The following is a 10878-nucleotide window of genomic DNA, read 5'->3' as shown; positions in this document are numbered from 1 at the left end:
GATTGAAACATCAATAATGAGAGAGAATCATTGATTGGCTACATCCTGCATACCCCCACCATCCCATTGAGGATCAAGCCTGCAACACGGTGGTATGCCCTGGCCAGGAATCGAACTGTGACCTCCTGGTTCATAGGTTGATACCAACCACTGAGCCACGGCGCCCAGACACATGAGCATTCCTTAGAGGGACATCTTCCGACATTTGTTCTCCCTTCCTGAGGCTCGCTTTCCCAATGACCTCACAATAACCCCAGGAGGTAGACTTGTTGGTGCTGCCTCATGGGTGAGGAAACTGAGGCACAGACCAGGTGCAGGGATGGCGCCGTGCTCTCCAGGGAGCCCGTGGCAATGTTGGGAGACATGTTTGGTTGCCACCATGTGGGAGGTTGCCATTTTATTGATTGATTGAAAGAATTCCTTTTTTAGAGAGAGAATGGGGAAGGGAGAGAGAGGGAAACATCCCTGTGTGGTTCCACTGAAAGTGTGAGTGTGGGGAGCACACACGCAAGGAGGAGGGTGACTCCCGGATCTCATCCTGTTTCATTTCCTCCCCGCAGACGGTGGTCACCTTCCATGGGCAGGAGTATCTTCAGGAGAATTCCAACGAAGAAGCCGGGGACACAGACCTCAGGATGGACTTGTCCGTGAAGTCCCCATTCCCCATAAGTAAGGCGGGGGCACATCCTGAGAACAGCCCGGAGGTCCTCGGAGAGCCGGGGAACCAGCCAGGACCCAGTGACAAGGTGTGGGGACAGGTGAGTGTGTGACACCCTGATCTGTGGGGGCAGGTGGGAGCCGGTTCAAGGGGCCGCGGTGCCCGTAGCTGCTACAGCATTTGGGAATTCTGACACAGGCTAGAAGGGGACCCCTGAATGCATGCAGGGGAAGCATTCAATCCACGGGCATTTCTGAACCAATGTGGACCATAAAGAGTCACTGACATCTGTCCTTGGTCCACAGGCCAGTAGAAATCTAATGTTCCTCTAGGCGTTATCAGGGTGAGGAGTGGGGAGAGCCGGGTCCAGAATCTCTTTGCTTCCACAAATGGAGGCAGCCAGCAGTTGAATAGCCCAGGGGAGGTACGCCTAGAGAATGAAGATTAAACACTCTTGCCCTGGCCAGTGTTTTCAGTGGTTCCAGCATCAGACCCAGGATTGTAGGTTTCCCAGTCAAGGGCACATACCTGGGTTGCAGGATCCATTCCCTGTCCAGTTTGGGGATGTGCAGGAGTCAACCAGTCAAGTGTCTCTCACGGTCTGTCACACTGATGTTTCTCTCTCTCTCTCTCTCTCTCTCTCTCTCTCTCTCTCTCTCTCTCTCCTCATCCTCCCTGCATCACTCTCTCTGTTCACCTCTCTTCCTTGCTCTCTATAAATCAATGGAAAAAATATCCTGGGGCCGAAACCGGTTTGGCTCAGTGGATAGAGCGTCGGCCTGCGGACTCAAGGGTCCCAGGTTCGATTCCGGTCAAGGGCATGTACCTTGGTTGCGGGCACATCCCCCGTAGGGGGTGTACAAGAGGCAGCTGATGGATGTTTCTCTCTCATCAATGTTTCTAACTCTATCCCTCTCTCTTCCTCTCTGTAAAAAAATCAATAAAATATATTAAAAAAAAAAAAAAAAGAAAAAATATCCTAGGGTGAGGATGAACAACAACAAAAAGAGTAAGGAGTACAATGTATGGGCTTGACGTAAAGGTGTGATGGGTGTACATAACAACAGACTTGGGAGTTGGGGGTGATGGGTTTGGCACCAAGGAGGTCTAGACAGAGCCCCAAAACTGTGGTGTTAGGTAAGTTGGGGTCTCAGGTCAGGGAGATGGACCGGATTGGGCAGTGGTTGGCAAACTCATTAGTCAACAGAGCCAAATATTAACAGTACAACGATTGAAATTTCTTTGAGAGCCAAAATTTTAAACTTAAACTATATAGGTAGGTACATTGTTATTAACTTAATGAGGGTACTCCTAAGCTGGCCTTTGCTACAAACTCAAGAGCCAAAGAGCCGCATGTGGCTCGTGAGCCTCAGTTTGCCAACCATGGGATGGGGGAAGGAGGGACAGAGCTTCCCACCCCTGGTTTCCGACACATATAACCACCCTTGTTTGCCCACTGTCAGGGGCAGAGAGTCCTCCTGCCAGAGACGATTCTCAAGACAAGTGACCCACAGGGTGTGAGGCCCATGGTGAAGGTGGAGGAGTTGGAGAAGGATGTGATGGAAGATGGGGAAGAGGCAGCAGTTCTCACATCTCCAGAGCCTCCGCTTCCCAGCAGTCCTGGTGAGTATGGAAACTGGGCTTTTAGAGCAGTTATTGATGCTCCCTGTGCTGGGGATCTGGGTGGGCATGCATCGTGGTCCTCTTTTGGGGACAGTTGGCTCTCAATGCCAAGCCTTCTCCACCACGGACTCCCTGGTGTCCTAAGGTCTAGTCTCTCCGTTTGTTGGTTGATGGGAATGTTCTCAACCAACATGGGCTTTGGTTCAGAGGCTTTTGGTAGTGTTAAAAGTGCTCTCTCTCTATATATATATATATATATGCTTTAATTGATTGTTAGAGAGAGTGCAGAGGAGACAGAGAGAGAGAGAAACATCGAAGAGAGAGGAAATCATGGATTGGCTGCCTCCTGCATGGCACCCACCGGAGATGGAGACCCACAATCCGGCATGTGCCCTGACAGGGAGTGGAGCTGGCGACCTCTTGGTTCCTGGGTGGGTGCTCAATCCCTCAGCTGAGCTGAAACTGCTTTTATTAATGTTGTGTGTTGAACCCTTTCTTTCAGGAGAATCGGTGAGGACAGAGGGGGAGCAGAACCCCCAAGAAGGAATTGGCCTTGAACATGTGGATGCTGCTAACGTACCTCCCACCCACGTTCCAGAGACACAGGCCTTGACTCAGTGTCTGAAGAGAAGAGGTTCTTGGAATCCAAGCGGTGTCCCCAAGAGAAAAAGGGGGAACAGTACCACCTCCCAAGAGGAGCATCAAGAAGCAGCCGTGCCATTGGACCAAGGACAAGTCACAGGACAGCACGGGTCCAATTCAGTCGGTGCATCAAACACCGTGGAGCCAACTGGTCACCCTGTTGGCAAAGAATCCAGGAGACAGATCCCGTACGAGTGTCAGGACTGCAGCAAAAGGTTCAGTTATAAATCTCAGTTAGACCTTCACCGGAGGACACACAGGAGAGAGACCCTTCCAATGCCGTTACTGTCCCAAGAGATTCATTCAGGCCTCAGACCGGAAGGTCCACCATCGGATCCGCACGGGCCGGAAGCCGTACCGTCTGCAAGGAGAGGTTCACCCACGCCTCCACTCTGCGTGGCCACGAGTGGGTCCACAGCCAGGAGAGGCCGTACCAGTGCGACGTCTGCCCCAAGAGCTTCAGCCACCAAGGGAACCTCAACGTCCACATGCGCACCCACTCGGGCCTGAGGTCCTACCGGTGTCCCCAGTGTGACGGGGCCTTCCGCCAACTGGGGACGTTCCAACGCCACCAAAGGACATGCCAAGGAGCCAACTGGGGACGTTCCAACGCCACCAAAGGACATGCCAAGGAGCGCCCCGGAGGCACCGGGTCCCTGCTGACCCAGAAGGAAAGGAAGGGGTCTCCTCTGGTGCAGAAATGGCCTATGAGCACTTAGACAGCGGGGGTGCTATGAATTAGAATTGGGGTCCTCCAATAATTACTCATGTTCCCTACTGACCCCATATTGTGTCAGTCTTGCTGGTTTTTTCAATAAATATTTCACTATTTTACCCTTATCTCTCCTGTTGTCCTTTATTTTGTTGTAAAATAGGGAGGTCCCAAGAGAGTGGCCAGATACCCTACAGCAGTGATGGGCAACCTTTTGAGCTTGGTGTGTCAAACTTCGCCAAAAAACTGAGCATAACTCGGGTAGTGTGTCACTTTGAGGAAAAAAAAACATTATTTCGCAAATGTTTCATCCTCGGCATGCGGCCACCTCAGCGGCCGCGTGTCATCAGAAATGGCTATGCATGTCAGTGCTGACACACGTGTCATAGGTTCGCCATCACTGCTCTACAACATAACTGTTAGAGATGAAAAAAAAATTAGTAAAATGTATATGAAAATAATATATAAATTGATTAATAAACAATAACATGATATAACAATGACATGATATAAAAACAACAAAAACATGATATAAAAACAACACTGATAAAAACAATGACTGATAAATTGATTAAACTTATTCTAATATCTCCCTGTATACCACATTAAGAGTAAAAACACTTTCAGAGTGCTTGACTAATTTTCCTTGTGATGAAGTATTTACAACTTTAAAGTCACACGCTTTTTGAACTCAAGAGAAAGCAACATATAACTGACCATGTCTAAAAACGGGTTTGGATAGGAATATTCCTACTCTGTCTAGAGTTTATCCTTGTGATTTATTAATAGTCATTGCAAATGCTGGCATCACAGGAAACTGTCTTCAAATAAATTTAAATGGGAGGCCAGTGTCAGAAGGTGACAAATCAATTCTTGGAATCAGAATAACCTCCACTTTCTTTCAGCTTCAGAATGTCAACAAAAACAACCAAATTCATGATCGACAATGACAGATCAAAACACATGCGTGCGATTGGTGCCAGTGAGAGCTTTATATGTATCGCGAATGCGCCAGTCAACGTTTATTTTTAAATTGCCAGTGTGCGTCTTATGTACCAGCGGGTCATATGTAAGTACGGTTGGTCACTTAGGCTTTTATATATATAAATAGAAGAGCAGTTACAGAGATTTCCAGGCTTGTTTCTCATTAGATAACTGAGCACACAGTTTACAATAGAAGCACATAAAGCCTGTGTTAAAGACACTGAGGAGAAAAAGACAAAAATAGGTGGAATCACAATGGAAATGCTCTGCAAAACTTAGACTAATCGCTTATTGTTTTACTTCTTCTCCAGTGGAGTTATACATTCACTTGGCCTTGATGGAAAGACAGTGATAAGTTGATTGATTTGCTTGGACAGTATGTCAGAGAGATGAGGAAATTACTAAGGCAACTTGAGAAATAGAAAAATTCCCAAATTATCTCAAGACGTTATAACTTTTGAACTTCGCTTTTCAAAATACAATCACTACTGGTGTCTCCACGATTCTGTTTCTAAGAGACAAACCTGCCTTTGGCATCACATTAGCAAACAGATAAGCAGCTCCTGTGGCTTGCCAGTCACCCCTGAAGCATGACCCTAGCCAAGAGTCTGAAACAAATGTTGGTGTGGGCCACGCCAGCTCTCACCAAACTCAGAGCAAAAGAAGGGTTACTTGAAGAAAAACATTTAGTTACTTGAGAGAAAAAAATTCATCGCAGCAATTGTGAAGGGAAGATACAATTGCTGATTGAAAGGGAAAGAACTGTTTGAACTCGATCCCTTTAACTCTGGGATCCCTTTAATTCTGTGTCTCACCACAACTATTCAGTAAGGGGTCTCCTATCCTCCACAATGTTTCTCTCCCACAGCCCCATCCAAACCTGCAGGTGCCTCAGCAGTTGCCTTTGAGTCATTCCCTGTCTCTGCTCCAAGGCTTGGGGGTAGAACAGGACTCTGGGTCAGAAAGAGAAAGTTGCTAAGAAAAAATATAACTTCACAGAACAATTCCATCTCCATGAGGTCAGGCATCTTTCTTTGGTTCATGAATGTGTCCGAAGCTATTAGACCAGTGTCTGACTCATCGAATACTTAAATATTTGTTCAATGAGTGAGCAAACTTCTGAGTCCTTAACCCACTAGAATGGTAGAAGACTGCTTCCATCATCACTGAGCTCCTTCCTCCCAAAATTTTAACTAAAATGTGATCATCTTACATGATGCCCAGGAAATAATATCTCTGATCTCCAACCTAATCTGATCACTCTAGCCATCCTTACTGGCCAAGGCCTCTCCAGATGGCACTCAGGCATTCCCCTGCCTCGAATGGAGCAGAGGAACCTTTGGTAAGACCAGGAACCCCAGGCCTGAAGGGTCCCAGGAGACCATTTCTTTGAGGCCAGGGAGCAATGCACAGCTCCTCTTGCAGGTGGGGCCAACAGCCCAGGCTCTCTTGCCCAGCTTGGGGGTTCTCTTTAGAAGGGCCATCCTGTCCCTTTCTCTTCTGCTTCTCCAAGCTTATTTCCTCAAACTTGATCCTGTCCCAAAGGTTTCTGACCTTGGGAAATAAATGGCACAAAAAATCCCAGGCCTACTCTGCATTCCTCCCTGACTTCCCCCAGGCACTGACACACAGAACTTACTATCAGTTAAATGGATGGGCTGGAAAGGGAAAGATGAAGGAGAGAAAAGCAGTGTCATAAATATCTCAACTATTCAGCTACATGAGTACGTGACCTGGTGCATATAATTAAGTCAACTGTGGGCCCTACAGGTTATTCCACTGGCCACAAAACCAGCTTAAACGAAAGTAAGAACAGTTGTTTATTCCTCTAAACTGCAATACAGAAAGGAGATACACATTTAGTAACCCATCTCTACACACACACACACACACACACACACACACACACACACACACACCCTTTGGTCAATACCCTCCTATAACAAACAGCTTAAAAGAGAGTAAAGAAAGTGATCTCTTCTAAAAATTGTTTGGGTGTTAATTTGATCACCAGCCTGAAAAGCATTAGAGCCACTTTAATAAAAGGACGTAGACTTGGTTTTAAGGCACTTTACTTATACAAAATTACACTTTTAATCTAATATAATGGCATTTTCTTTCTTGTAAGGATGATAAGCATTATTGATCTCACATCCTAACACATTTTGGGAGTAGGATGAACCTGGATAGTAAGAGCCTTTTTCTCATCCCACCTAATGCAGAGGAAACTTCCTAGAAGGAATTCATTTGGAATGAAAGGGAAGCAATTGACTTGCAGGTAAGGGTGGGCAGGGTGGCAGGATTCTTTAGGATTTATGGTGTGAGTTTCAAGAATAATGGCAACAGGCAACCCATGACAGAGGATGAAATTATGAGGCAGGCTGATTTATGAATTATACACAAACAACAAAGGATTGAAAGCAGCTTTTAGAAATGTTCTCAAGTAGTAGGAAATAGGACTATCAGGGAAATACTTCAACTGCAAGCAAGGCTATCCCTAAATCTCTGAAATGAGTTGCAATTTCATTCTCCGTTCTGATCCATTTCCTTTTGCACCCTATGTCCTCACTTATCTTCCAGAAGAAACCTACACCGCCAGTCTCCAAGAGAAGAGAAAGCACGAGTGGGAATGATTTTTTTACTAAATTTATTGGGGTGACATTGGTCAACATGAATGTATATGTTTCAGGTGTGGGTTTCTGTTACAAGATCTATATACTGCACCGTGTGCCCACCACCCAAAGCCAAATCTTCTCCTGACACCATATATTAGGACCCCCCTCTCCCAGGAATAATATTTTATACTGATTACAATGATCGGAATTCCTCAGATTCCGTTTGCTGTCCTTTGGCTGTGACCTTCATACAACTCACATTTCAGGCCAGCCAGACCTCTGCTGTGATTTGAACATGTAACATGCTACAGATAAATGCTCCAAAATGAAGCGGGACTGCCTACCTTTAACCTGCGGGGCATAAGCTGTGAGAGTCTAGTTAAAACGCTATTAATATTTATCTTTTTGTGCCTTTTGAATGCTTGCAGACAGACCTCGTTTTATTGCGCTTCACGGATGTTGTGTTTTCTGCACACTGAAGGGAAGACCCTCCACCAGTGAAAACATTACAGCTCACTGAAGGCTCAGATAATGGTTAGAGTTTTTAGCAATAAAGTATTCTTAAATTCAAGGATATACATTGTTTTTTAGAGACTATAGTATAGGGTGAACATAACTTTTATATGCACTGGGAAACCAAAAAATGTGTGTGATTTGCTTTATTGTGAAACTCACTTTATTGAAGTGGTCTGGAACTGAACCCGTAATATAGCCAAAGTATGTCTGTATATGTATAATTGATTGCATTTAAAAAACCAAACCATGTAAACCAGGGATCCTTCATCAAATCGAATACTTATGTGACATTTTATTAGACATAAGGTAATGGCAAAATAGACATGCCTCTAATGCAAAGCCAGCTAACTTCAAGTTATCACAGTTGAGATAAACTGTATTTCTAAAATAACTTTTTAACACTACTCACTTTTTCAGATTAAAAAAAAAAACAGTAAGAATCAACTTGTACACCTTTCCTTACCCCAAAAACTCAATTCATGGGTCCAGTCCCATAAAATGTAAGCCATGTATACAATTCCAAAGGTTTAAAAATCCACCGTCTTCTATTGCTCCTGTCATTTTCCCTATTACACAAAGACAAATCATACAAGGAAAATAATGGTTGCTGTCACGGAGCCACTGTCCAGTCTCTTGGAACCTGCCCTGATACCAACTTCTGTACCAGGCTTCGCTACTTGTTCATGAAATAACCACACTTCATGAGAGACCAAGTCGAATTTCAGTCTATTTTTAAGGACCTTATAATGAATGCTAGTCTCAGATGCACATTTTCCGTTTTCCACAGAGTTCTTCTCCATGGGGCACATGTCCACCACATAATGTTGAAACAGGTACATGTTTCCATACGGAGAAGTATGTTTTCCTGAAGTGATTAAGTCATTAAACCACAATATGAAGTCATACTTTCTGGTATAAAATTGTTAACATTCTTATAACAGCCACAGATAAGTTACCAGTCATATTAACCAGAAACCTCAGGAATGAAAGATGCCTCTGTAAAATGTTCAAATCTTCCTGTGTCAGGTACTAAACAAAAAGCGCCATCTGCTGTGTGTTCAGGAGAATTTCCTGCTACACATACTGAAATATGTCCCTGACCAAAGTGGTGTGAAATAAGGCTGCAGATAAACAGGTTATGATCACAAATTCAAGGATATTTTGAATAACAATACAGGAGAGAGAATACACCCTGCTTATTTTCTTCAGCATTTGGGATGTTACATAGCCTGTTGAATAAATATCTAAGCATCCTATTGAAGTTACTATTTAGCAATGAAAGTTCACTTCACTAATAATTATACATGCAAAGAAGCTAATTTTTAAAATATTTCATGTTGCCAAATTACTTTATAATACTAAAAATTGGAAAGGGCCCTAGCCGGTTTTGCTCAGTGGATAGAGCGTTGGCCGCAGACGTAAGGGTCTCAGGTTCGAGACCAGTCAAGGGCAGGTACCTTGGTTGCAGGTTTGATCCGCAGCCAAGGTCAGGGGCACGTGCTGGAGGCAACCAATTGATGTGTCTCACATCAATATTTCTCTCTGTGTGTCTCTCCCCCTTCCTTCCACTCTCTCTAAAATTCAATGGGAAAAAAATATCCTTGAGTGAGGATTAGCAACAACAACAAACAGTGGAAAGGTCCTGTAAAGAATGGTTTGGAGCAGGCATCCTCAAACTACGGCCCGCGGGCCACATGCGGGTGATTTTGCCATTTTGTTTTTTTACTTCAAAATAAGATATGTGCAGTGTACATAGGAATTTGTTCATAGTTTTCTTTAAACTATAGTCCGGCCCTCCAATAGTCTGAGGGACAGTGAACTGGCCCCCTGTTTAAAAAGTTTGAGGACCCCTGGTTTGGAGCATGGTCCAGATTCCCGCTTCAGGACCAAGGCACTCAATCCCCAGCTGCTGAGAATATCAGTGTTGATGGCTCACAGCTGAGTCCTCTTCTGCATCTCACCCTCTGACATGGTTTTGCCTCCTTTCCCTGAGGTATCCCACATTTAATGACCGGTTAAGAACAGGATGACTGAGGGGAAATCCCAGCTTCATAGCCCCATATGGTATTGGCTGAGGCCTCTACTGCAAATTGTTCACAGTTCAATGTCTCCCTCTATCCAACTCTGCTTCCATCACTCCATTACAGACGTTGTTCCCAAGAGCACACCCCAATAATCTTTCTGTACACAAATCTCCCATGTGCGTCTGCTTCCCAAGGAACTCATCCTAAGACAGTTGGTATTGAAAGTGGTCCTGGAAATTAGACTCTAAAATGGGGTTTGGGGGCTGATTCCCTGCCAGCCAGCTGCCAACAGAACCCCATCCCTAGTGAGTGGAGTACTGAAAGCACCTGGCGATGCTGTGGCATTGGGATTACTAATTTGAATCCACTTATGCTGAAGCTATGTCCCGACCTGCTTACCTGTAATTTAAAAAATTAATAAATAAATAAAACATAGGGCTTTCTGCATTTATGATATTGACTTTTCTCTCGCTATAGTTTGGACAAGACTGCCACCTCCTGGAGACGCTAGTGAATACTGGGGACTGAGGCGCTCTCATCCGCTTGGGGAATCAGTAATAGGACGTTGTTTTGTTTGCGTTGTTTGCGTCTCAACGCCAACCCTTAAACCAATGCCTAACCCCTCACAGCCTCTGCGAACAGATAGTTGTATAGAAACAAGCTTTCAAAGGACAATGTTTTAACGTGGAAATTTAAACAAAAGCTAACATCTGTAGCTCGCAATATGCCACGTACTTTCCTAATTCTTACAACAGCCCTATGAGGTGGGAACTATAATAAACACCTCCACATTACAGATGAAGAAATTAAGTTCTAAGGGAGTTTAAAGTGGGCATTAAGCGAAAGTGTTAATATCATCACTGGCTAATGAGAACTAAAGGGCTGAGTTAAAGTATTGGGTGTGGGATGTACTAGAGCTCTGCTGGAAATAGACCACTAGTCCGGATCAGGATTGTGTGCTCTAACTGCCCTCAGTAGCCCTTTCTGTTTCTGATTGGAGAAACTGCTTTTCTTTGTTTATAAACCTGGATAGTTGGAGCTCCAGTGACTGCCTAGAACGCCAGCTCCGTAACTAAGCAACCGCCTCACTCTACCGGGCATGCG

General features: G+C 44.8%; 1 pseudogene across 1 annotated transcript; it reads left to right on the top strand.

The window, feature by feature from the left end:
* Window positions 1–514: 514 nt before the first annotated feature.
* LOC307101543 lies at window positions 515–3656 on the top strand (annotated as a pseudogene). Its single transcript, XR_013815257.1, has 3 exons — window positions 515–758; window positions 2122–2281; window positions 2784–3656. The product of XR_013815257.1 is annotated as an uncharacterized misc_RNA (transcript).
* Window positions 3657–10878: the final 7222 nt, after the last annotated feature.

This window comes from Cnephaeus nilssonii (assembly GCF_951640355.1).
Source record: "Cnephaeus nilssonii genome assembly, chromosome: 6".
Lineage (NCBI taxonomy): Eukaryota > Metazoa > Chordata > Mammalia > Chiroptera > Vespertilionidae > Cnephaeus > Cnephaeus nilssonii.
This window is presented reverse-complemented; position numbering and strand designations above follow the sequence as displayed.